Here is a 9,608-nt window from a genome sequence, read left to right as displayed (position 1 = left end):
CGAGGGACTTTCTTTGACAGAATATATAATTTCCTGCTATGGAGCCCGCAAAGGGGTTGTAGATACTGCTGTGCGAACAGCAGATGCTGGATATCTTACACGTAGACTTGTTGAAGTAGTTCAACATATTATTGTGCGTAGAAGAGATTGTGGTACTATCCGAGGTATTTCTGTAAGTCCTCAAAATGGGATGACGGAAAAACTTTTTGTCCAAACACTAATTGGTCGTGTATTAGCAGACGATATATATATCGGTTCACGATGCATTGCCGCGCGAAATCAAGATATTGGAATTGGATTAGTCAATCGATTCATAACTGCCTTTCGAGCACAACCATTTCGAGCACAACCAATATATATTAGAACCCCCTTTACTTGCCGAAGCACTTCTTGGATCTGTCAATTATGCTATGGCCGGAGTCCTACTCATAGTGATCTGGTCGAATTGGGAGAAGCCGTAGGTATTATTGCAGGTCAATCAATTGGGGAGCCAGGGACTCAACTAACATTAAGAACTTTTCATACTGGCGGAGTATTCACAGGGGGTACTGCCGACCTTGTACGATCCCCTTCGAATGGAAAAATAAAATTCAATGAGAATTTGGTTCACCCCACACGTACCCGTCATGGGCAGCCTGCTTTTCTATGTTATATAGACTTGCATGTAACTATTCAGAGTCAAGATATTCTATATAGTGTGAATATTCCCTCAAAAAGCTTGATTCTAGTGCAAAATGATCAATATGTAAAATCCGAACAAGTAATTGCGGAGATTCGTGCCGGAACGTCCACTTTACATTTTAAAGAAAGGGTACAAAAGCATATTTATTCTGAATCAGACGGCGAAATGCACTGGAGTACTGATGTTTACCATGCGCCCGAATATCAATATGGTAATCTTCGCCGATTACCAAAAACAAGCCATTTATGGATATTGTCAGTAAGTATGTGCAGATCCAGTATAGCGTCTTTTTCACTCCACAAGGATCAAGATCAAATGAATACTTATGGTAAAAAAGATAGGGAAATTCTTGATTATTCAACGTCGGATCGAATCATGTCCAATGGCCATTGGAATTTTATCTATCCTTCTATTTTTCAAGATAATTCAGATTTGTTGGCGAAAAAGCGAAGAAATAGGTTCGTCATTCCATTACAATATCATCAAGAACAAGAGAAAGAACTAATATCCTGTTTTGGGATTTCGATTGAAATCCCCCTTATGGGTGTTTTACGTAGAAATACTATTTTTGCTTATTTTGACGATCCCCGATACAGAAAAGATAAAAAGGGTTCAGGAATTGTTAAATTTAGATATAGGACCCTAGAAGAAGAATATAGGACTCGAGCGGAAGACTCAGAAGAGGAATATGAGACCCTAGAAGACGAATACAGGACCCGAGAGGACGAATATGAATATGAAACCCTAGAAGAATCTAAATATGGAATCCTAGAAGACGAATACGAATATGAAACCCTAGAAGACGAATATGGGAGCCCAGAAAACGAATATGGGAACCCAGAGAACGAATATAGGACTTTAGAGAAAGACTCAGAAGAGGAATATGGGAGCCCAGAGAGCAAATATAGGACCCAAGAGGACGAATATGGAACTCTAGAGGAAGACTCAGAAGACGAATATGGCAGCCCCGGGGAAAGCGCAGAGGAAAAATATGGTACTTTAGAGGAAGACTCAGAAGAAGATTCAGAGGACGAATACGAGAGCCCAGAGGAAGATTCCATCTTAAAAAAAGAGGGTTTGATTGAGCATCGAGGAACAAAAGAATTTAGTCTAAAATACCAAAAAGAAGTAGATCGGTTTTTTTTCATTCTTCAAGAACTTCATATCTTGCCGAGATCTTCATCCCTAAAGATACTTGACAATAGTATTATTGGAGTGAATACACAACTCACAAAAAATACAAGAAGTCGACTAGGCGGACTGGTCCGAGTGAAGAGAAAAAAAAGCCATACGGAACTCAAAATATTTTCCGGAGATATTCATTTTCCTGAAGAGGCGGATAAGATATTAGGTGGCTGTTTGATACCGCCAGAAAGACAAAAAAAAGATTCTAAGGAATCAAAAAAAAGGAAAAATTGGGTCTATGTTCAACGGAAAAAAATTCTCAAGAGCAAGGAAAAGTATTTTGTTTCCGTTCGCCCTACAGTGGCATATGAAATGGACGAAGGAAGAAATTTAGCAACACTTTTCCCGCAGGATCTCTTGCAAGAAGAAAATAATCTCCAAATTCGACTTGTCAATTTTATTTCTCATGAAAATAGCAAGTTAACTCAAAGAATTTATCACACAAATAGTCAATTTGTTAGAACTTGCTTAGTAGTGAATTGGGAACAAGAAGAAAAAGAAAAGGCTGGTGCTTCCCTTGTTGAGGTAAGAGCAAATGATCTTATTCGCGATTTCCTAAGAATTGAGTTAGTCAAGTCCACTATTTCGTATACACGAAAAAGGTATGGTAGGACAAGTGCAGGACCGATTCCCCATAATAGGTTAGATCGCGCCAATATCAATTCTTTTTATTCCAAGGCGAAGATTGAATCACTTAGCCAACATCCAGAAGCTATTGGCACTTTGTTGAATCGAAATAAAGAATACCACTCTTTGATGATTTTGTCGGCATCCAACTGTTCTCGAATTGGTTTATTCAAGAATTCAAAACATCCCAATGCGATAAAAGAATGGAATCCTAGAATTCCTATTCGAGAAATTTTTGGGCCCTTAGGCGCTATTGTAGCTAGTATATCGCATTTTTCTTCATCTTACTATTTACTAACGCATAATAAAATCCTGTTAAAAAAATATTTGTTCGTTGACAATTTAAAACAAACCTTCCAAGTACTTCAAGAACTTAAATACTCTTTAATAGATGAAAATAAAAGGATTTCTAATTTCGATAGTAACATAATGTTGGATCCATTCCTTTTGAATTGTCACTTTGTCCATCATGATTCTTGGGAAGAGACATTGGCAATAATTCACCTTGGACAATTTATTTGTGAAAATGTATGTCTATTTAAATCGCACATAAAAAAATCCGGTCAAATTTTCATTGTAAATATGAATTCCTTTGTTATAAGAGCAGCTAAACCTTATTTGGCCACTACAGGAGCAACTGTTAATGGTCATTATGGAGAAATCCTTTACAAGGGAGATAGGTTAGTTACGTTTATATATGAAAAATCGAGATCTAGTGACATAACGCAAGGTCTTCCAAAAGTGGAACAAATCTTTGAAGCGCGTTCAATTGATTCATTATCCCCGAATCTCGAAAGGAGAATTGAGGATTGGAATGAGCGTATACCAAGAATTCTTGGGGTCCCTTGGGGATTCTTGATTGGAGCTGAGCTAACCATAGCCCAAAGTCGTATCTCTTTGGTTAATAAAATCCAAAAGGTTTATCGATCCCAAGGGGTACAGATCCATAATAGACATATAGAGATTATTATACGCCAAGTAACATCAAAAGTGCGGGTTTCCGAAGATGGAATGTCTAATGTTTTTTCGCCTGGGGAATTAATCGGACTATTGCGAGCGGAACGAGCAGGACGAGCTTTGGATGAATCGATCTATTATCGGGCAATCTTATTGGGAATAACAAGGGCTTCCCTGAATACCCAAAGTTTCATATCTGAAGCAAGTTTTCAAGAAACTGCTCGAGTTTTAGCAAAAGCTGCCCTACGAGGTCGCATTGATTGGTTGAAAGGCTTGAAAGAAAACGTAGTTCTGGGGGGGATTATACCTGTTGGTACCGGATTCCAAAAATTTGTGCATCGTTCCCCACAAGACAAGAACCTTTATTTCGAAATAAAAAAAAAAAATCTATTCGCGTCGGAAATGAGAGATTTTTTGTTTCTCCATACAGAATTAGTTTCTTCAGATTCTGACGTAACAAACAATTTTTATGAGACATAAGAACCCCCATAAAAATATTTTTTACTTTACTAGACTTTTGAACTTAGAACACTAACAGGTCAAATTTTAGATTTTTAAGATTTTTATTTTAATAAGTAAAACAAGTCAGTTAATTCATTAAGGTGGTTATGTTTATACCATGTATCAATGGCCAACTCTTATCTTAGTACAAGGTTCTCTCGGAACAATTATTATTTATTTCAAGCTATTTCGGATCTTTCTTAATCTTCAAAAAGAACTAAATTCCGTAATGGAATGGTAGGATTAAAAAAAAGGAAGTGTGGAAAAAATGACAAGAAGATATTGGAACATTAATTTGAAAGAGATGATAGAAGCAGGAGTTCATTTTGGTCATGGTATTAAGAAATGGAATCCTAAAATGGCCCCTTACATTTCGGCAAAGCGTAAAGGTACTCATATTATAAATCTCGCTAGAACGGCTCGTTTTTTATCAGAAGCTTGTGATTTAGTTTTTGATGCAGCAAGTCAGGGAAAAAGTTTCTTAATTGTTGGTACCAAAAAAAGAGCAACAGATTTAGTAGCATCAGCTGCAATAAGGGCTCGTTGTCATTATGTTAATAAAAAGTGGTTCAGTGGTATGTTAACGAATTGGTCGATTACGAAAACTAGACTTTCTCAATTTAGAGACTTAAGAGCAGAAGAAAAAATGGGAAAATTCCACCATCTCCCAAAAAGAGATGTGGCAATCTTGAAGAGAAAATTATCTACTTTGCAAAGGTATCTCGGCGGGATCAAATATATGACGAGATTGCCAGACATTGTGATCGTCCTTGATCAGCAAAAAGAGTATATAGCTCTTCGGGAATGTGCCATTTTGGGGATTCCTACTATTTCTTTAGTCGATACAAATTGTGACCCGGATCTCGCGAATATATCGATTCCAGCCAACGATGACACTATGACTTCAATTCGATTGATTCTTAACAAATTAGTATTTTCAATTTGTGAGGGCCGTTCTCTCTATATAAGAAATCGTTGATTAAGAATATATAGTGAATTCTTGGGCAACTGCGTAAATTTATGGAATCACTTACTTTACTATATCTTTTTTTTTGCATAGAATTTTTTTTGCATAGAAAAAAGAAGGGGAATATTGATATATATTAGAGGGTATTGATATATATTATGATCTGATGTGCTTTCTTGGTATCCTAAATATAAGATTAATACTTCAAGTTGCTGAGTTGAGAAAGAGATGGTTGAATCAAAAGAATTCCTTTTTTGAAGTTCAATTTTTATCAGAGGACAATATGAATATTATACCTTGTTCCATTAAAACACTCAAGGGGTTATACGATATATCGGGTGTAGAAGTAGGCCAACACTTCTATTGGCAAATAGGAGGTTTCCAAATTCATGCCCAAGTACTCATCACTTCTTGGGTCGTAATTACTATCTTGCTAGGTTCAGTTGTCATAGCTGTTCGGAATCCACAAACCATCCCGACCGACGGTCAGAATTTTTTTGAATATGTCCTTGAGTTTATTCGAGACTTGAGCAAAACTCAGATTGGAGAAGAATATGGTCCCTGGGTTCCCTTTATTGGAACTATGTTCCTTTTTATTTTTGTTTCGAATTGGTCGGGTGCTCTTTTACCTTGGAAAATTATAGAGTTACCCCATGGGGAATTAGCAGCGCCCACGAATGATATAAATACTACTGTTGCTTTAGCTTTACTCACGTCAGCGGCATATTTTTATGCTGGTCTTAGCAAAAAAGGATTGAGCTATTTCGAGAAATATATTAAACCAACTCCAATCCTTTTACCAATTAACATCCTAGAAGATTTCACAAAACCATTATCGCTTAGCTTTCGACTTTTCGGGAATATATTGGCGGATGAATTAGTCGTTGTTGTTCTTGTTTCTTTAGTCCCCTTAGTAATCCCTATACCGGTCATGTTTCTTGGATTATTTACAAGCGGTATTCAAGCTCTTATTTTTGCAACATTAGCCGCAGCCTATATAGGTGAATCCATGGAGGGTCATCATTGAATTGACTCTTTTTGGAAATAGTATTTTTTTTTTTTGCAGCTTAGCTCAATTCATGCATGGTTCCAGATAATCTGCTTGGTTGCAAAAAAATAGTTAGAAATGCGTATGAATATATAGCCTAGAGTTGTAGGAGAGAGAATAGAATAGACTATATTATGGAATTTTCAAAGTATATATGCATTAAGGAGGGTGGAGTCAGGCTAGATCTATACTATAATATCCTTAATGTCTATAAGTGGAGTCCTCTTTTATGCAGGTTTCCACTTTAAGCAATGATTTTAGAATCCGATTCAATAGAAAATGAGAAAATATGCAAACAAAATAGAAGAAACAAATGTATATATATAGGATATTATATTATATATTCCTAGGTTAGATTCATTATCTAATCCGATATATGGATATGGAATTCCCTTCTATGTAGTTCGGACAATTCACATTATCATTTCAATTTGATTTCAATTTGTACTTTTTAGTTACTTTACTTCTCCCCAATAGAGCTTAGAAGTAAGAATTTATTGGTTGATTGTATCCTTAACCATTTCTTTTTTTTGACACGAGGAACTACTCACCATGAATCCACTAATTGCTGCTGCTTCTGTTATTGCTGCTGGATTGGCCGTAGGGCTTGCTTCTATTGGACCTGGAGTTGGTCAAGGTACTGCTGCAGGACAAGCTGTAGAAGGTATTGCGAGACAGCCAGAAGCAGAAGGTAAAATACGAGGTACTTTATTGCTTAGTCTAGCTTTTATGGAAGCTTTAACAATTTATGGACTAGTTGTGGCACTAGCGCTTTTATTTGCGAACCCTTTTGTTTAATCTTAAAAAAAAAATTCTTTCGATTTCGATTAGATACTTTTTTCTTTTTTTAGTAAATTGGTATTTGCTTCCACAATTCCAATTATATCAATACTTTATTTAATTTACTCCTATTTATTACTCCTGGAATTATCTATTTATCGGGACAGATAATACCCCATTCTAGGAAGGGCTGAGTTGAGTATTATTAATTTAGAAGATATGCTCACCTTCTTATTTCCCGTCCTTAGTTTAGGAAAGTGGAAAGTTTTTTCCTTTTATTTTAGGAATTTTGGGAACAGAACATTTCAACAAAGGAAGTCTTTCACCGGTCAAACAAGACGTAAGACTTAATCTAAAAGAAATTACTAGATTGAATCTATTTGCATTAAAAAAACCGATCAAAAAAGGGCGAGCGAAGTAAGTGATCGAAAAACTTTGTTCTTTGTTCGTCCTATCTATAAGAGGAGAGCATATGAAAAATGTAACCCATTCTTTCGTTTTTTTAGCTCACTGGCCATCCGCTGGCAGTTTCGGGCTTAATACCGATATTTTAGCAACAAATCTAATAAATCTAACTGTAGTGGTTGGTGTTTTGATTTTTTTTGGAAAGGGAGTGTGTGCGAGTTGTCTATTTCAAGAATAGATTGGATCTATCCGGCTGCACTTTATAATATTTTTTAGTATTTTTCGGATAAATAAGAAAAGGGTGCACGATCTCGACGAATTACTTCTGAATAAATTCAGAAATCATATGGAAGAACCATAGCATTTCGCGACTCATTGGTAAATCAACTTTGATTCTCTATAAACCAAGAATGTGAGACCATTAACACGGTTAAAGCTAAACTGCTTGAAGTCCAGGCAAAAAGAGGTACTCTTTCTACAACTATATTAGTATTAGTACCAATTTAAACGGGAAATAGCTAATGTAAAATTTATCTGATATAGAACACTCATATCGATAAAATGGTTTGAACTATTTACTAGAAAAAAAAGGGGGCACCCTGCCCTTTTTTAACCAATGCCGAATCGACGACCTATGTATAAAAAAGAGAAATTTTTTGGATTTGAAGAAAAAAAAAATAAAAAAGAATTCTATTAATTTTCATTTTCCATTTATTTAGTTAGTTTTTCTTAATGAAATTGAAATTATTAACTAGAGGGCAAATAAAAATAAAGAAACAACTTTGCTGACCATGATATATTTTTATCTAGGCGGAAGAGTCCTCTTAATATTTATCTAGTCTTATATAGGTTTCGGTATATTGAAATATAAACATAAAAAAGAAGATAGAGGATAGGCTCATTACTTAAAAAAAAGATATGGAAATAGCTATAGAAAAAAAAAAAGGAGCGTGAGAGCCAAATGAATCGAAAGATTCATGTTTGGTTCGGGAAGAGATCATAAAAGTTGTAAACTTACAAAATAATCTACTTTCATTAAAAGATTTATTAGATAATCGAAAACAGAGGATCTTGAGTACTATTCGAAATTCAGAAGAATTGCGTAGAGGGACCATTGAGCAACTCGAAAAAGCTCGGATTCGATTACAGAAAGTCGAACTAGAAGCGGATGAGTATCGAATGAATGGATACTCTGAGATAGAACGAGAAAAAGCAAATTTGATTAATGCTACTTCTATTAGTTTGGAACAATTGGAAAAGTCTAAAAACGAAACCCTTTATTTTGAAAAACAAAGGGCAATGAATCAGGTCCGACAGCGGGTTTTCCAACAGGCCGTACAAGGAGCTCTAGGAACTCTGAATAGTTGTTTGAATACCGAGTTACATTTCCGTACGATTCGTGCTAATATTGGCATTCTCGGGTCCCTGGAATGGAAGAAATAATTAAATTAATTAGGCCTTGAACTTCTACTTTCGTTTAGAATTTAGGCATTATTTTTCCCCTTGCTTCCGAAAAAAGAGTCAAGAAACACTAATGGCAACCCTTCGAGTCGACGAAATTCATAAAATTCTCCGCGAACGTATTGAACAATATAATAGGAAAGTAGGGATTGAGAATATAGGTCGCGTAGTTCAAGTGGGGGATGGGATTGCTCGTATTATAGGTCTTGGTGAAATAATGTCAGGTGAATTAGTCGAATTTGCAGAAGGTACTAGGGGTATTGCTCTGAATTTGGAATCCAAAAATGTTGGGATTGTATTAATGGGCGATGGGTTGATGATACAAGAGGGAAGTTTTGTAAAAGCAACAGGAAGAATTGCTCAGATACCCGTGAGTGAGGCTTACTTGGGTCGTGTTGTAAATGCTCTGGCTAAACCTATTGATGGGAAAGGCGAAATTATAGCTTCCGAATCTCGCTTAATTGAATCTCCTGCTCCAAGTATAATTTCCAGGCGTTCCGTATACGAACCTCTTCAAACAGGGCTTATTGCTATCGATTCGATGATCCCTATAGGGCGCGGTCAGCGAGAGTTAATTATTGGGGACAGACAGACTGGCAAAACAGCAGTAGCCACAGATACAATTCTCAATCAAAAAGGGCAAGGTGTAATATGTGTTTATGTAGCTATCGGTCAAAGAGCATCCTCCGTAGCTCAAGTAGTAACTACTTTCCATGAGGAGGGGGCCATGGAATACACTATTGTAGTAGCTGAAATGGCGGATTCACCTGCTACATTACAATACCTCGCTCCTTATACGGGAGCAGCCCTGGCTGAGTATTTTATGTACCGCGAACGGCATACTTTAATAATTTATGATGATCTCTCCAAACAGGCACAAGCTTATCGCCAAATGTCCCTTCTATTAAGAAGACCTCTCCGGACGTGAGGCTTATCCAGGGGATGTTTTTTATTTGCATTCACGCCTTTTAGAAAGAGCCGCTAAATTAAATTCT

Source organism: Triticum urartu, unplaced genomic scaffold (assembly GCF_056163025.1).
Source record: "Triticum urartu cultivar PI428250 unplaced genomic scaffold, HENAU_Tu73 scaffold1, whole genome shotgun sequence".
In the NCBI taxonomy this organism is placed as follows: Eukaryota; Viridiplantae; Streptophyta; class Magnoliopsida; order Poales; family Poaceae; genus Triticum; species Triticum urartu.
Note: the sequence above shows the minus strand (reverse complement) of the source record.